General features: G+C 36.7%; 1 pseudogene; it reads left to right on the plus strand.

Moving 5' to 3' along the window:
• The first annotated feature begins 3,296 nt into the window (after positions 1-3,296).
• On the plus strand, positions 3,297-17,131 carry LOC113632250 (28S ribosomal protein S24, mitochondrial pseudogene; annotated as a pseudogene).
• Positions 17,132-18,387: the final 1,256 nt, after the last annotated feature.

The following is an 18,387-nucleotide window of genomic DNA, read 5'->3' on the forward strand; positions in this document are numbered from 1 at the left end:
TAGGTGATAGCCACAGGGGGACACATAGACTAAAAATATTTGTTTTTCCAGCAAATTCTAGCATTCGTGGAATCAAGGAAACAATTTTTTTCTGTTTCTCGTTCATTCTTTAGCACCAATCCTTTGGACTTTCTTGTTGGTAGGTTACTAGAGACAACTCTTTCATAATATATAGGATTCACAATTTGTGATGGTTGATGGCCACTGGTGTACATCAAAGTCAGAGACACTAGAAGGAAGGGGGCGAGAACAGACAAGGAGAGCGCCACTGAAAACTTGCCTAAATTTTTAAAAGTCTGGAACATGATTAGAACTCCAGTTAACCATACAGCATAGTTCGTCTGACAAGCTTTGAAAAAGAAAGTTTCTCCTTAACTCAATGACTGCACATTATATAGTATTCCACATGTATACAGGCTGTCTTTCAAGAGCAAATTTGCGGAGACTGGGGCTAAGAAAAAATAGAAAAATTCAAATATTCTTCCTCATACAGTAGTCTAAAAGTCCATAGATGCAGTAATTCTAGAAAAGATGTTAGATTAGACCATAAAATTGAAATCACTTTTGAAGTGTACCTGGAATTACTTCTTCCTAATAAAACCAAACTCCACTGGCAGTAGGTGTGGGGAAAATCTGTGCTCTTCATTTCTTCTTTTTTTAGTTTCATAGAATATGTAGCAGGTAAGAAAGAACTTTAATTGGTACTTTTTATAATATGACTTGAGAAAAACAGTATCTCTGTTGGTTCTGCTGAGTTGTTCTTTCCACAGAATTTAAATGCAATGTCATAGGAGGAGGTTTGCTGTAAAAACATGTCTTTTTCTTTGCTGTGTTCATTGTAATTATGGCTGGTACTGGGAAGGTTCAGTAAGTCTCAATTTCTCTACCTCCCTTACTTGGAGAAATTTTGGAAATGTACCCTGTGAATAAAATGATTTTTTTTATAGCTTGTGAAGTCTTTTTATTTCCCAGAAGCATGTGGGTAATTCTATTTCCTTTTCTTTTCTTCCTTTATTTTGTATTCATATCAGCTACACTGATTTTTTTTCTTCTGGGTGAACACTCATACTACTTATAAAATTATTTTAGAAATACGGAAGTATAAATGCTATGAATAGGATATAAGGACATTATTCGTACTTCTTATGCAGGTGAAAGGCACTATCTACCGGGCAAAGTAAAGCAGAAAGAAAACTGAGCGTTTATTTAACACGGTATATGTACATGAGCCTACTTTTTCCAGGGATAACATTTTTCCTTCACGCAATGAGTCAATATTGGTATGTGTGCCCTAGAGATACTTTAACAAATTTCTAACAGGATTCAAAATATTTAGGTTCAGTGACTTTGACAAGCCCAAGTGTGCCTTCTTGTCTGAATTATTTAGATAATTGCTTCAAACTCCCATTTACCTTGAACTCTCGTGGCCCCATTCTGCCACTTTCTCAAGAGGGAGAGATATCAGGAAAAGTCACCTTTGTCCATCCTTTACCACACATTTCTCCTCAGAAATTGGTCAAGGTGCTTTGTGCAGATCTCCTTATTAATTCTCTGAACTTCATTCTCACATAACAGCTTTTTTGGACTAAAGCTATTTTAGGAAAGGACATTCTATTACCTAATGTTAAATCTTCATGAGGTTTAGCTGAATCATTTGGGGGAAAAGGGCACAGCTCCAGCATAAATGTGGGTTGCTCTAATCTATTCTCAGATCACATGAGGAAAACAGATCTCACTTGTTTTCACCAACTATCATTAAGTAAAAAAATCCAGATATTACTGAGTCCTGCTGTTCTACTTTATTTTGGTTTAAGCGTTCAAAACAGATATTAAGAATCCAAAGGCATTAATTACTCAAGAATTCCTAAACCTAAAAGAAGTGTAATTACAAGTCACAGTCTATATTTTTGTTTGAAAACTTATTATTTGAATATACAGTTAGATTCTTGATGGTATGAAGGACTAAAGATGTAGGATGATTGAATTGAATCTTGTGAAGTTTATTGTGAGTGATAAACTCAAGAACATAACAGTGTAAGTTTACTTGGCAGTCTCTCATACAAAATATATTTCAGCGTAACCCCAGTCTTTTTTTTTTTTTTACATCTTTATTGGAGTATAATTGTTTAAAATTGTGTGTTAGTTTCTGCTTTATAGCGAAGTGAATCAGTATACGTATACACACATCCCCATATCCCCTCCCTTTTGAGTCTCCCTCCCACCCTCCCTATCCCACCCCTCTAGGTGGTCACAAAGCACCTAGCTGATCTCCCTGTGCTATGCGGCTGCTTCCCACTAGCTATCTATTTTACACTTGGTAGTGTATATATGTCAGTGCCACTCTCTCACTTCATCCCAGCTTAACCCTTCCCCCTCCCTGTGTCCTCAAGTCCATGCTCTATGTCTGCGTCTTTATTCCTGTCCTGCCCCTAGGTTCTTCAGGATCATTTTTTTTTTTTTTTTTTTTTAGATTCCATATACATGTGTTAGCATACAGTATTTGTTTTTCTCTTTCTGACTTACTTCACTCTGTATGACAGACTCTAGGTCCATCCATCTCACTACAAATAGCTCAATTTTGTTTCTTTTTATGGCTAATATCCATTGTATATATGTGCCACATCTTCTTTATCCATTCATCTGTTGGTGGACACTTAGATTGCTTCCATGTCCTGGCTATTGTAAATAGAGCTGCAGTGAACATTGTGGTACATGACTCTTTTTCAGTTATGGTTTTCTCAGGGTATATGACCAGTAGTGGGATTGCTGGGTCATTTGGTAGTTCTATTTTTAGTTTTTTAAGGAACCTCCATACTGTTCTCCATAGTGGCTGTATCAATTTACATTCCCACCAACAGTGCAAGAGGGTTCCCTTTTCTCCACACCCTCTCCAGCATTTATTATTTGTAGATTTTTTGATGATGGCCGTTCTGACTGGTGTGAGATGATACCTGATTGTAGTTTTGGTTTGCATTTCTCTAATGATTAGTGATGTTGAGCATCCTTTCATGTGTTTGTTGGCAATCTGTATATCTTTATATTGGTGCATGCTATTACTGCTTGGGCACTCAGCAGTGGTGGAAGCCAGGTTATTGATTCCATGCATAACGTCCATACCTACTAGCAAAACAACTCTGTATAGAAGCCTATAGAGAAAGTAGTGGGGTAACTGAGAAAAGAGATTAACTGGTATCTATTCAACATACTGTTTTGCCTCGATCTCTTATAAAGGTTAAGACTGAGATAGGACAGTTAATGCCTTGAAAGGTCAAGAGTGGTTATCAGTGCTTTCCATCATGGAGATGCAGCAATTTGTTCTCACTGAAATAGACACTTATTCTGGATTTGTCTTTCCTGTCCTCAATGCTTCTGCCATCACCACCATGACTTATGTACACCACCATCTACAGAAGGACTTATGTACCATATTGGCATATACAACACACAACATCCTTTTGACCACGGACACATTTTACAGCAAAAGAAGTATAGAAATGAGCTTTTGCCTATGGACTTAACAAGTATTGCTCTTTACCATATCATGGGGAACACTCATTCTCAATGGGAGTGACACTGCCTCCACAAAAGGCAAAAGATTGTTTTAAGGGGCAAAAAAATCGTAGATATTATAATGATTAGGGGCAAAATTTTTTTAAATTTCCTTGGAATAAGGGTCAGGGGGATAATGAAAAAAGTTTGAGAAACACTGACCTAAAAGCAGTTGCCTTACAGAAAGCTGGCAGGGCCTAATAGAGATTCACTTTAAGGACCGTCTGAGAGACAGTATCTTAGGAAGTTGTGGTACCATCTTACAAGACCTGGTGTATGTTTTGGACAGTAACCAGTTTCTTTTATATTTAGATATTTGGATTGTATTTAGAATATTTGGATCTGGGGAACCAAGGAATGGAAGTAGAAGTGGCCGCCGCAGTTGTGATATGTAGTGCTTGTATTACTGTTTAATTCAAAATATTTTCTAATTCCCTTGTGATTCTTCTTTAACCCATGGGTTTTTAGAAATGTATATTTTAACTTCCAAATATGTGTAGTGTTTACTAGTATCTTTTTGGTATCTCTTTCTGACTTAATTCTGTCATGATCAGAAAATATACTATGTATGATTTAAATCTTTTGAAATTTATTGAGCCTTGTCTTATGGCCCAGCTTCCATGAGCACAGTTGTTGGCAGGAGTGTGCTAAAAATGTTTACTAGGTCAAGTGTATCCTTACTGACAGTTTTTTCGGTTTGCTCCTTCAATTACAGAAAAAAGAAACGTTAAATTCTCCAAGTGTATGCCCATTCTCTTGTAAACTACATACCCTGAGGAGTCTGACTCCAGGTCAAACGACTGTCTGATCCTTCATGCCCTGACCACAGGTCATTCCAAGGCTTTGCCCGGCAGGCCTCGTGGGGACAAAGCTGTCCCGGCCACACCAGGTTTGTACAGAGCTGATGCATTGATTTTCTGGAGTGAATTGCAGTCAGGGGCTCAGGACCACCTGGGACAACCATTCTCAGATGCATGTCTGCATTCCTAGCCCAATACATATCCTCCTAATCAGGGGTCTGGGTTAAGGCACTTTTCTCCACTTTAACTCAGTGCCTTTCTGCTCCTAGCCCTTCTCTCTCTCCCTCCTCCGGGCCCATAGGGACATAAAGAGGCAGAAGCCTTTTGCTTAGGGCTCCTTGGTAGTGAGATGACTCCCCCATCTGCACTGCATCCATCCGACTCTCGTCCAGTGCCGTCCCATGAGGAAAAGTGAAACCCTTAGGAACTGGTACTTGTTTTTGCCTCTTGTTTGCGATGACACAATAAGTGAATAAAGGCTTGCTTGCTACTTTCAAGTTGGTTCATTGTCCTAATTGATCACCTCGGCAGCTGACTGCTTGAGAAATAGTTTTTAAGATTGTTATGTTTTCTTCATGAATTGACCCTTTATTACAGGCTTCCCCTGCTCTCCAAAAGCAGAGCATTCTTACGAAACCTTTTGTAATGAGAAATGGCATGAAGTGAAGACGCAATTCCCTTAGGACACATCTTGAAAACAGATGCACAAAATAAATTGAGATAAAGCTCAGATGCTCACAGACATAGTTCAAAGCTATGGCAACTTGATGCTGAGATGTTGAGTGTAGTTCCTGGAGAAGGATCCTGGAGGTGCCACTGTCAGTGCCCGGGGTGTGGGCAGCCTCTATAACAGTTCACTGCAAAACAAAAGGAAGCAGCTGCACGGCACAGGGAGATCAGCTGGGTACTTTGCGACCACCTAGACGGGTGGGATAAGGAGGGTGAGAGGGAGACACAAGAGGCAGGGGATATGGGGATATACATATGCATGTAGCTGACTCATTTTGTTATACAGCAGAAACTAACACAACACTGTAAAGCAATTATACTCCAATAAAGATGTTTAAAAAAAAAAAGACAAAAGCTGAATGTTATTTTTAGTTTTTGCCTTTTTTTTTGTAAAAGCAAAAATTCTCTTCAGAATTCCTTCCATTAGCGAAAACAGGTACTAATATATGTCTTTCATAGAAGCAAAATGGTGTAAAGCAAATTTTTGAAAAGTGGGGGATACCTGTATTAACATTTATAACAATATAAATATTATGCTCTAAATAAATATCAAGATAAATATATCAATAAAATGTTGTCCTTTACTTCTGGTCATAAACCTTGTTTCGAAGTCTACTCTGTCTGACATTAATAAAGACTCACAAGATTCCTTATGATTACTATTTTCATGGTATATCTTTTTCCATTTTTTTACTTTCCTTATTGTTATATTTATTTTTAAAATGCATCACTTGTAAACAACTTATAGTTGGGTCTTGTTTAGCTTTGTATCTATTTTGACAATTCTGTCCTTTAATTGGAATGTTTAACCCCTTTATACTTAACGTAATTGTTGATATGGCTGGGTTTAAGTCTGCCATCTTGCTATTTGTTTTCTGTTGGCTTGCTCTGTTCCTTTTTTCCTTCCATGTTGCTTTCTTGTTTTCTTTTAGATTAATCATGTGTTTTCTTAGTGTCTTATTTATCTCCCTTATCGGATTTCAATCTATGCTTTTATTTTAGTTGTTGCTCTAGGAATTATAATATGTACCTTTAATCACAGCATAACTTGAATTAATATACCACCTTATATATAATATGAGAAGTTTGCAATAGTATAAGTCACTTTACTCTGTCTCTCCTGTCTTTTTTTTCCTATTGTTGTGTGTTGTGAAGTAAATGTTTACATTCACCCAAAATTCATACATTGAAACTCTACCTACGATGTGATGGTATTAGGACATGGGGCTTTTGATAGTAATTAGGATTCAATGAGGTCATGAGGGTAGAGCCCTCATGAATGGGATTAGTGCACTTATAAGAGCCACCAGAGAGTTTGCTTCCTCTCTCTGCTATCATATGAAGACACAACAAGAAATCAGAAATCTGAAACCTGGAAGAGAGGCCTCACCAGAACTTGACCATGGTGGCACACTGATCTCAGACTTCCAGCCTACAGAAATGTGAGATTTTTTGTGTGTAATTTTTTTGTTGTTTATAAGCCACCCAGTGGTGGCTTAAAAAAGCCACCCAGTCTATGGTACTTTGTTATAGCGGCTCAAACTGACATGAAGACAACATGTGTATTATTACCATGTATTTTATAAACCCTGTAATACAGTATTGTTGTTTTGCTTAGTCTTTCAAAGAAATTCGGATATTAAAATATACTTTGCTTGTTTACCCCCATGTACTAATTTCATGCTTTATCATCCTTTCTGTAGAACTGGTATCATTTCTCAACAGCTTGATGAAATTCCTTTAGCTTTTCTGGTAATGCTGGCAGTAAAATCTCTCACAGCTTTTGTTTATCTGAAAATGTCTATAGTTCATTTTCATTTTTGAAAGATGTTTTACCGGGTATAGAAATATAGCTTGACAGTTTTTACTTTAACATTTAAACTATGTCATTCCATTGTTTTCTGGTTTGCCTTGTGCTTGACGAGGATTTTGCTAAAATTATTGTCATATATGTGATTTCAGCTTCTTTTTCACCCTCTAGTTCTTTTAGAATTTTTTTATCTTTGAGTTTCAGCACCTTGACAGAGGTTTTACCTTTGGATTTAGCAGCAGCAGTCTCCAGTTCTAGGCATCACCAGAATGTGCAAAACTATGTAAGTTCTTGTGTTTTTCAGGCCCAGCTTAACTAACCTTTTCACATCAAAATGGTTCTTATGGTGGTTTAGTAAGCAGGGAGATGTCAGGCCAAGTAAATTACTGTTGCACCTGAGGATTTTTCCAGTCCCCTCTGCTCCGCTTGCTAATAGCTTGACAAGTTTATTATTATTGTTGTTATCATTATTATTATTTAATAGACAAGCTACCCAAGATCTGTGTGGGACATGAACATTACACTTTAGTTAAAACAAAATTAGGTTGCTAATAAATTAGGTTGCTAATAAAAACAATTTTATTTTGGGGTATTTTATGTACCACACAATGAACCCGTTGTAAATGTACAGTTTGATGATTTTTAGCAAAATTTATAGTTGTGAAACCATTATCAGAGTCCAATTTTATAACCCTTCTATCATCCCCCAAAGTTTCCTAATTCCAGTAGTCAACCCTGGCTCTCAGCCCTAACCCCAGACAACTGTGGATCTGCTTTCAGCCTCTATAGTTTTGCCTTTTCTGGAAACTTCATATAGATGGAATAATACAGTATTCAGTCATTCATGTCTGGCTTCTTTCATTTATTAGAATGTTTTTGAGATTCATCCCTATCATTGCATGTATCAATAGTTTGTTCCTTTTTATTGCTGAATAGCATTCCATTGCATTCATTTAACACATTTTGCTTATTAATTCAACAGTTGATGTACATTTGGGCCAGTTTAGGCCCTTGGCTATTTTGAATAATGCTGCTATAAACACTTGTGTGTATATTGCTGATCCACATGGTAAGATTTTCCTTTTAAGAAACTACTAAAACTGTTTTTCAAAGTAGCTATACACATTTTACACACCCAACATAAATGTGTGATTGTTTCTTCACATACTCAATAAGAGTTGGTATTGTTAGTCTTTTTAAAAATATCCCTCTTCTCAGTGGGTATAGAGTGAAAAAGTTCTAGAGAACTTCTGTACAGCATTGTGCCTATAGTTCATAATACTATACTGCATACTTAAACCTCTGTGAAGAGGGTATATATCATTTGATATGGTTCTTACCATAGTAAAAAATTATAATGATAAAAAATAAAATAAATAAAAATATCCTTCTTAGTGTGTAATGGTATCTCTATGGAGTTTTAATTTTCTTTTCCCTAATGACTAATTGAGTATGTTTTCAGTGCTTATTAGTCACTTATATATCTTCTTTGGTGAACTGTCTATTAAAATCCTTTGCATTGCACATTTGGAGGGGGGAGTGTTTCCTCTTATTATTGAGTTCTTAGATTTAAAAAATATATTTTGTATGCACATCCTTTTTCAGATATAATATTTGCAAATATTTTTCCTTGTTTGAATTATTTCTTCATTTTATTAATGTCTCTTGAAAATAAAAAATTTTCATTTTTACGAAGTTGATTTTATGTTTTTCCTTAAAGATAGTGCTTTTGATGTCATCTGCAAGTGAAGACACATGTATTTCTTTTTTTCAATAAGTATGTCTTTAATTTTATTCTTGCCTTACTGAACTGGCTAGAACCACAAGCACAATGTTGAATAGAAATGCTGAGAATATACATCTTTGCCTTATTCCTGATCTTAAATAAAAACATTTCATCTTTCAGCATTAATACAATACTAGCTCTAGTTTTTTTTTGTATATGCTACTTATCAGAATGAAAAATTTGAATTCTATTCCTAGTTTTTTTTTTTTTTTCGGTACGCGGGCCTCTCACTGTTGTGGCCTCTCCCGTTGCGGAGCACAGGCTCCGGACGCGGCTCACGGGCCCAGCCGCTCCGCAGCATGTGGGATCTTCCCGGACCAGGGCACGAACCCGTGTCCCCTGCATCGGCAGGCGGACTCTCAACCACTGCGCCACCAGGGAAGCCCTATTCCTAGTTTTTTGAGAGTTGTTACCATGGATGCCTATTGCTACTTACAAATGCATTATTGTGTACCTATTGAGATGAACAACTTTATTTTCTTTATTTTATTAATGTGGTGTACTAAATGAATCAAGTTTTAAGATATTAAACCAACCTTGCATAACTGTGATAAACTCCACTTTCTCATGTCGTTTAAAGTTTTTATGTGTTTCAGGATTTGGTTAGCTAATATTTTAGTAAGAATTTTGTTTCCATGTTCATGAAGAATGTGTTCATTTGGATGTTTGCTTCCTTGTGATATCTTTGTCTGGCTTTGATATTAGGGTAAAACTGACTTCATAAAATAAGTTAGGATGTGTTTCTACCTCTGCTTTCTGAAAGCAGAAGGAGGTTCTTTAAAAGACAAAAAATAGAGCTACCATATGATCCAACAATCCCACTCCTGGGCATATATCTGGAGAAAAACATAATTCGAAAAGATACATGCACCCCAATGTTCATTGCAGCACTATTTACAATACCCAGGACATGGAAGCAACCTATGTGTCCATTGACAGATGAATGGATATAGAAGATGTGGTACATATATACAGTGGAAAGTTACTCAGCTATAAAACAAACCAAAACGAAATAATGCCATTTTCAGTGACATGGATGGACCTAGAGACTGTCATACTGAGTGATGTATAAATCAGACAGAGAATGACAAATATATGATATCACTTATATGTGGAATCTAAAAAAATGGTACAAATGAACTTATTTACCAAAGAGAAATAGAGTCACAAATGTAGAAAACAAACTTATGGTTACCAAGGGAGAAAGGGGTGGGGAGGGATAAATTGGGAGATTGGAATTGACATATACACACTGCTATATATAAAATAGATAACTAATAAGAACTTAATAACTAATAAGGAATGCTACTCAATACTCTGTAATGACCTATATGGAAAAAGAATCTAAAAAAGAGTGGATATATGTATAACTGATTCACTTTGCTGTACAGCAGAAACTAACACAACATGTAAGTCAACTATACTCCAATAAAAATTAGTTTAAAATAAATAAATAAAAATAAAATAATTTGAAAGGAAAAACAAAACTCTTCTTTTAAAAAATGACAGGAAACCCAAAATTACCAAATTCACCTACCAATATTTGACAAGTTTAAAAATTAATGCAGAAATCTAGCAAGGTTACCAGATATAAGATCAACATATGAAAGTCAATTTTATTTTTTATCACTACTACTTTCTAATAGCTAGAAAATACAATTTGAAAAATAAAATTACTTTATTTCATAGCAACAAAAATAATGAAATGTCAATCCATGACAAATACAACAAAAATTTCAGAGGTCTTTTACAAAGTAATTATAAAATTTATTGACAGTAAAGAAGATCTACATTAATTGAGAGATGCACTATATTCATGAACAAAAAGATTCAATATCTTAAAGATGTCATTGCTCCTAAAATTGACCTAGACCTAGAGAGTTTGTTGTGTAACTTAACTTGTAATTTATATGGAAAAAGAAAGAATCAAGAATAGCCAAGGCAACTCAAGTTAGTTTTCAATGAGCTTCTCCTTTAACCATTAAGATACATGGGCATGAAATGCATCAGAAATCAAACTACTGTGTGAGTTATGGGTAGCTGTTGACACCAATTCCAAGTAACTTTTAGCTAGCCCACCATTAACTCAACCATTATCCATCTGATTATTTTGCCATTTATACATAATGCGCTTTTGGAGAAGATCTCATTGTTAGATTTCATGTTGTGGCTTAAATATATGGAAAAATTGTTCAGTCATCAGTAATTATGCATATTATCATAGTGAAATGCTGATTTTTTCAGTTTATTGAGAAATAATTGATATACATCACTGTATAAGTGTATAGCATACAGCATGATGGCTTGATTTGCATATATTGTGAAGTAAGTAAAATAAGTTCAGCTAACATCCATCTCCTTATATAGACACAATAAAAAGAAAAGAAGAAAAGAAGAAAGGAATATAATTTTTCTCCTTGTGATGAGAACTCTCAGGATTTACTCTCTTAATTTTCCTATATATGATGTTAGCTATAGTCATATGTTACATACTTAGTACTTACTTATCTTATAACTGGAAGTTTGTAGCTTTTGACCACCTTCCTCCAATTCCCCCTCCCCCTCCCCTCCACCTTTGGTAACCACAAATCTGATCTCTTTTTCTAAGAGTTTAGTTTTCTAGGTTTTTATGGGGTTTTTTTAGATTCCACATGTAAGTGAGATCATATAGTATTTGTTTTTCTCTATCTGACTTATTTCACTTAGCATAATGCCTTCAAGGTCCATCCATGTTCTTGCAAATGGTAGAGTTTCCTCGTTTTTGTTGTTGTTGTTTTTATGGCTGAATAACATTCCATCATATATATATATATGTATATATATAACATTATATATATAACATTCCATCATACATATATATATACATGTGTATATATATATATATATATATATATAATATATCACAACTTCTTTATACATTCATCCATTGATGGACATTTAGGTTGTTTCTATGTCTTGGCTATTGTAAATAATGCTGCTATGAACACAGGGGTGCAAATATCTTTTCCAGTTAGTGCTTTTGTCACCTCTGGGTATATTCCCAGAAGCAGAATTGCTGGATCATATGGTAGTTCTATTTTTAATTCTTTGAGGATCCTCCACACTGTTTTCCATAGTGGCTGTAGATATGCTGATTTTTATTACTTGTGCTCACTATCTTGATCTCTTTAATACTTCTAACATCGTCAATATGATTTTGAGAAGTGTTTCTACCTTGAGATTCACCAGGATTTTCAATTTACCATTATTACTGTTTCCATTTTTACCTCAAATGAATCATGTATCATTACAAGTAAACCACTTCTGTTCCAAAAAATCAGGAAGGTGCTGACAAGTTAACATTTTACTGATAGTCTGCGCAATGCGCAAATAGGTCACATCAGTCACTCATTACTTTGGAGTTTCTTTTATCTATTCAGAGGGAGAGTTGCAAATTTTCCCACTTCTGGCTGCATTGCTTGGCACATAATAAGCAATCTTTTTGCATGTATCTCAGTAACAGAATGCAACACAGCTCTATCGATTTCTGGGTCTCTTCCCTTCTTAGGCCTTGTAGGAAACTTGTTGTTTTGCAGCACAATCTGGAATTCTTTCAAAAAATAATCAATTTACACGAACTGATTTACATCCCACTACATAATTTTCTTGCCTTTTTTGCATACACAATAGCTTTATGTTTTAAAGCCAAGTATGGCTCTGTCTTTCTATGTGTATGTGTATGTGTGTGCATGTATAAATATAGATATGCAGTCAGTGTATCTTAGTATATATCTTTTAAAATATATTCAAGCGACAGTTAAATTTAACAAACTTGATAGAAACAATGCTCATAACTGATGTGAGGAGTGCCATAACCGAGTGTGCACACATATAGGCAGTGGCAACAATGCTATGATGACTGCTTAGCAAAGAGTGACCTTGAAAGGCATCGATAAGACGCTGTTTGTCAGAAATGTTAAAATGTGAAAAGACGTATCTTAGAATCAATGCCACACTTTATCTTCCATTAATGGGTTGAATGAAAAGGCCTTTGGGAAGGAGTCTGAAGCATAGTCAGTGCTGCTGTCCTGGAGAATTAATGAGTTTTAATATTCGAAAACTGATCTTTCCCCTCAGAAGAATAAATCAGAGAGATAAGAAAAGAAAAGCATCTTGAATTAAAGAAGTGAGTCCAAGATCATTCCCTTGAAAACTTGCTTAAATTCCTGTTGATCTGGGCTCCTTCACACAGCTCTTTTTGCCCACTAGGGGGCTCTCACACACAACAACACGTCAAGTGAAATATTGATGGCCCAGATTTTTTTGTTTTTGTTTTTTTTAATGTCATGTTCCCTCAATAAATATTTATTGAGCATGAGTTGTTAGGCATTTTACTGAACTTTTTGAGGAGCATAAAAATTACTATGTTCTGTACTCAGCCTGTAGGAGATCTATTGATAAGGGAGATAAAACATGTATAAAAATTAAAATAGGGCTTCCCTGGTGGCGCAGTGGTTGAGAGTCCGCCTGCCGATGCAGGGGACGCGGGTTCGTGCCCCGGTCTGGGAAGATGCCACATGCCGTGGAGCGGCTGGGCCCGTGAGCCATGGCCACTGAGCCTGCGCGTCCGGAACCTGTGCTCCGCAACGGGAGAGGCCACAACAGTGAGAGGCCCGCGTACCGGAAAAAAAAAAAAAAAAATTAAAATAAAGGGAGGCATGAGACAAGTGTTGACAAACTAGAACAAAGAATTATAAAAATTCAAAGGAGTAGTGAGCCCTTGCCCAGTTTAAATTTCTCTGACTTGAAAAAAGTGTCATCTCCCTAATGCAGTAGCCAGCCCCTGTGTTTCAGGCAATCGTCCTCTCTGAGGTTTGTGGGAGGGGTAAGAGCAGAAGCAACCACCTCTTGCTAGTGCCTTCAAGGGGCAGCTGAGGTAGTGCTGGCAGCACGTGCTTATTCTTGTCTTTCTCTCCCTTCTTCCCTTTTTTTTCACAGAATTCCCTTCTATCTTTGTCTTCTTTCTTGGGATATTCCAAACCATAATGATCTGTCAGCAACTCTAATATACAGTCTTAATCTTAAGGGTTGCATTGTGGACTAAAGAAGTTGTCCAACCCAGTTTCAAGGTAAATTCTGGAACATGTTTTTCTCCCCAGGGAATTATTGTGGCCATCAACACCTCTTACTAATATTGCTGTATGTACATTTTCCAGTGTTGCCAAAATTGCAATGAAATGTTCATAGCCCCCTGAATTAGAGAAGCAAACTGGCAAAGCAGGAGCAGAAATAAGCCTGCAGAAATACTGTCCTCCTTCCATTACCATCATGCATATGCATTTTTACCCACTTTCTACCCAGGCTATTTTCTGGCCTTACTTTCTGAGCTCCTAGACACACCCCAAAGCTATAATCTTTGGGACATTTTGAAGTCTTTCCCGAGAATCCAAGAGGTCGACTCAATTCTAAGAGCCCAAGGAAAAAAAATTCTCTCCTTTCTCTTTTGGCTTTCCTTCTCAATTGAGAAACTGCTATTTGAAGATTCATTTTAATTATTTATTTAAAAATCCAAATTTAAAAGAACCATCGAACTTAAAAAGTTGTAAAAATCTTACTCCCATATAACCTTTACTCAGAGACAACAGTCATTAATGTTTTGCCCGTATCTGCTTTATTTATCTCTCTAATCATTGCCACTATTATTATTGATGAAATATTTGAGAGTAAATTGCAGACACAATAATCCTTTAATCCCAAATTCTTCAGTGTATATCTCCTAACAACAAAGGCATTTTCCTGCATAACCATAGTGTAAAGATAATTTCAGAAATTTAATGTTGATATAACAGCATTATCTTACATAAGTTTCACTTCATATTTTATCAATTGTCCCATTTGTGTCCTTTATAACTGTTTTTGTTTTTTTTCTGTTCTAAGATCCAATCTAGGAGCACATATTGCATTTAGTTGTCATAACTCTTTAGTCTCCTTCAATCTGGAACTATTCCTCTGTCTTTAACATTGAAAAATTTTAAGAGTTCAGATCAATTGAATGTCTCTGAATTTGGGTTTGTCTGATAGTCTTACATGATTAGATTCTGTTAATGCATTTCTTGGCAGGAAGGCTACATATTCTGCAACTATTGTATCAAGAGGCATATGATTCCCCTTCTTAGGGCTTCAAAAGTTTTTTTCTTCCCTAAGCAATGTGAGAGTGTTCATTACCTCACAACCTCACCAAAAAAGTGTGTTGTCAAGCTTTTGAATTTATTGCCAATGTGATAGGTAAAAAAATGGTATCTTAATATAGTTTTAAAAATCTTTTTTGAAGTAGAATTTAAAAGTAATAACATGAATACATTTTAAGTGCACAGTGTGATGAGTTTTTGACACATGATGTAAGGTATAGACTATGTCCATCACTCTAAAAAGTTTCTTGTTCTCCTTCTCAGTAAATTCCCCCAATCCTGGCCTCAGAAAAACACTGTTTGCTTTCTGAAACTATAGGTTAGGTTTTTGTACTCTAGAATTTCACACAAATGGAATCATATGGTATGTACACATTTGTGTTTGGAAGGAAGAAAATACTGGTAGTATCCCTATGGTAGATTAGAGATTTCTCATTTTTAATATAATCCAATTCAGGATAAATGGCCTGAATATATATAGATTATAAGTAAAACTGAATTCCTCTAATTTTAAATAAAATGCAATTTCTAGTTTGACTTTTAAAATTGGTCTTCTTACTATGCCAATGTACTAATTCCCAAAGAATGGCAGAATTATAGCATCTGTAGGAATCGCAAGACATCATTTTTATAAGTTCTATCCTTACTGTCAAATAACTTTTTGTAAACCTTCTGTGACAAGGATTCTGTACCTTCCAAAGAAATTACTCTCCATTTTAGAGTAAGCTTCTTTCTCCCTTGGAAAGCTATATTGGGATCAGTGGTTAGTTCTTAAAAAGAAAAGAACTCTGAGTACAAAGTTTAACTCTACCTTTCCAAATAAATGTATTCTGAACAAGTATTGTAAGTGTTGTATAGCGGAGGGGTACAATGCTGTCATTTATTAAATTGTCTTTTCTCTCTGGGTTCTTGATTTGTCAGGGGGCACATCGCGCCAATGATTTTATTAAAGAGTTGATCCCATACCGTCTTAACTTTTCACTGTGTCACAGGTGTCTCTTCCAAGGTTTAGGAGAAAAAAAAGTAACTGCATCTTTGATACTTAATTTAGCACTGATTTCACTCTGTGTTATGGCTACTTTTAGCAACCTTTGAGACTCTGTGTATGAGCCCGGTGTACAAACCGAGCTGATGAAATAAAGGAAGATCCACGTGATTGAAACATCTAATAACCCTGGCACAAATCAATCCCTACCATACTTGTATTCAAAGCTAAGCTGGGCTCCCCTGGTGGCACAGTGGTTGAGAGTCCGCCTGCCGATGCAGGGGACACGGGTTCGTGACCCGGTCCGGGAAGATCCCACATGCCGCGGAGCGGCTGGGCCTGTGAGCCATGGCCGCTGAGCCTGCGCGTCCGGAGCCTGTGCTCCACAGCGGGAGAGGCCACGACAGCGAGAGGCCCGCGTACCGCAAAAAAAAGAAAAAAAAAAAAAGCTAAGCTTCTTGGTTGCTATGAATCAATACAGGTGAGAGATTCAAAAGAATCAATACATGTGAGAGAACAGCAATTAATCGTCAGTACTAGAGAGATATTCACTGTTCCGGTATAAAACACTTTCCAAAACTGAACCTCATCTGCATGAAGTGTTATCTCTGATTCAATGGCTAAATGAGGAAATAAAGCCCTGATATTTAAAGTCAGTGATGCTTTGGTTCAGTTTGCTTTTCAGATGGTACTTTTTTTTTTTTGGTTGATAGAAAATAACACACGGAAAGGACACGGGGAGGAGAGGAGCGTGGCAGACCCGGAAGGTGGAGAAAATAAGGGCATATTTAGCCCCTGAAAAGACAAACATTAAAAAATCGATAACTTTAGGGTCCAAGATGGCGGCGCCCATATGCACTCTAGAACTGGAAGCTGCCGGGCGTCTCGCGAGACTTGAACACCAGCGAGGTCGGCGCCGAGAACCGGGCGGCTCGAGTCCGACTGGGCAAGGGGAAGAAGCTAGTGAGCTGCGAGGAGGCGCACGCGCCTCACCACGTCACCCACCGCAAGGACTGGCTATCACTGCACACAGGTAACGTGGATGGGGAGGGCCAGGCTACGGAGCGAACGGTGGAAGATGTTTTCCTTCGCCAGTTTCTGCTGGGGGTCTTCCCCGGCTGCCTCCCTGACCAGCTTATTCTAAAGCGCCAGGCTAACCAGGTGGAGATTTGTGCTCTGGTCCTGAGGTAACTGCCTGTGCACAGGTTCTACTTCCTTGTGGGCTACGGTGAGACTCTGCTGTCCCACTTTTACAAGGGTCCTGTGCATCTCCAAACTGTGCCCTCAAAGATTGTGTATATCTAGGACAACTGTCTTTTTTTGCGTCAGGATCTAGCCTGCAAAGGACAGAAATTTGTGGAAAAGGACTGAAGTAGAAATAGGGGAAATATATCCTCTCAGACTACTGAGGGGATGTATTTGTCTTCAAAGCGGCTGTTGAATAAATAGACTCTCCATGTTGTCTTGCCTCTGGGTCTGTGTAGAGAACTAGAATAGGGTTTCTTTGAAGATGCTCCAGCGTTCCCAGGAAGGCTGCCAGTTACCTGAGGTTTAGGTAATAGCTACAGTTCAGTGAGTGTCTTGTGCCAGTCACTGTGTCAGGAACTTTACCTGAAGTTCTTTGTTTTCTCTTAAAATGGAAAGATCCGTTTTTGGAGATTATAAAGCATGTTAATTTTTAAAAATAAAAACAGTAGGGCCATGTATTAAATCAGCCATGGAGCTTGTAATTCTACCCCAGAGAGAACCACTGTGAATAATTTGTTGTATTTTATTTCCAGATGAACTTTCATCCCCCATACTGTACTGCATATTCATCATTTACTTAAAAAGCTTTTAACTGTGCAAATAATAATATCTTTAGCAAGAAAGACACCAACATAATTACATGATATTCCAATAGTATGGCCTTATTAATTTTAAAACTGCTAATTAAATTTCTAAATAAAAAAACTTTTAAACAATTTATAAAGATAAGTGATTTATCAAATAATTTCAGTAGCATTGGGTCAAGACCCACTTCATATTGAAAACACACTCACATTAAATAGGAAAGAGTTTGCAGTAATCTTTGATTTCAGATTCTGGATATAGAACTATTTTCCTCGATAATTTTAACAGTTTCATTGAGGTACAATTGGTATACAGTAAATTGCACATATTTAAAGTATACAGTTGGCATATGTACACACCTGTGAAAAACATCACCATAACAAGCATATTAATCACACCCAAAAGTTTCCTTGTACCCCTTTCTATGGCTGCTTCCTGCCTCTCCCCACCTCCTTCCCAGCCCCAGGCAAACACTGATCTATATTCTGTTATTATAGACAAATTTACATTTTTTAGAATTCTCTAGAAATAAAATCACACAGTATATACCCTTTGTTTTCTGACTTTTTTCTAGCAAAACTATTTTGAGATTCATCCATGTAGTTGCATGTATCAATTCTTTGTTCCTTTTTATTGGTGAATAGTAGTCTGTCATATGGCTATACCATAGTTTGTTTATGCATTTGCCTCCTGATTGACATATGTTGTTTTGTTTTTCAGTTTTTGGC

This window comes from Aethalodelphis obliquidens, unplaced genomic scaffold (assembly GCF_003676395.1).
Source record: "Aethalodelphis obliquidens isolate GAN/ISIS:26980383/991018 unplaced genomic scaffold, ASM367639v1 scaffold36, whole genome shotgun sequence".
Lineage (NCBI taxonomy): Eukaryota > Metazoa > Chordata > Mammalia > Artiodactyla > Delphinidae > Aethalodelphis > Aethalodelphis obliquidens.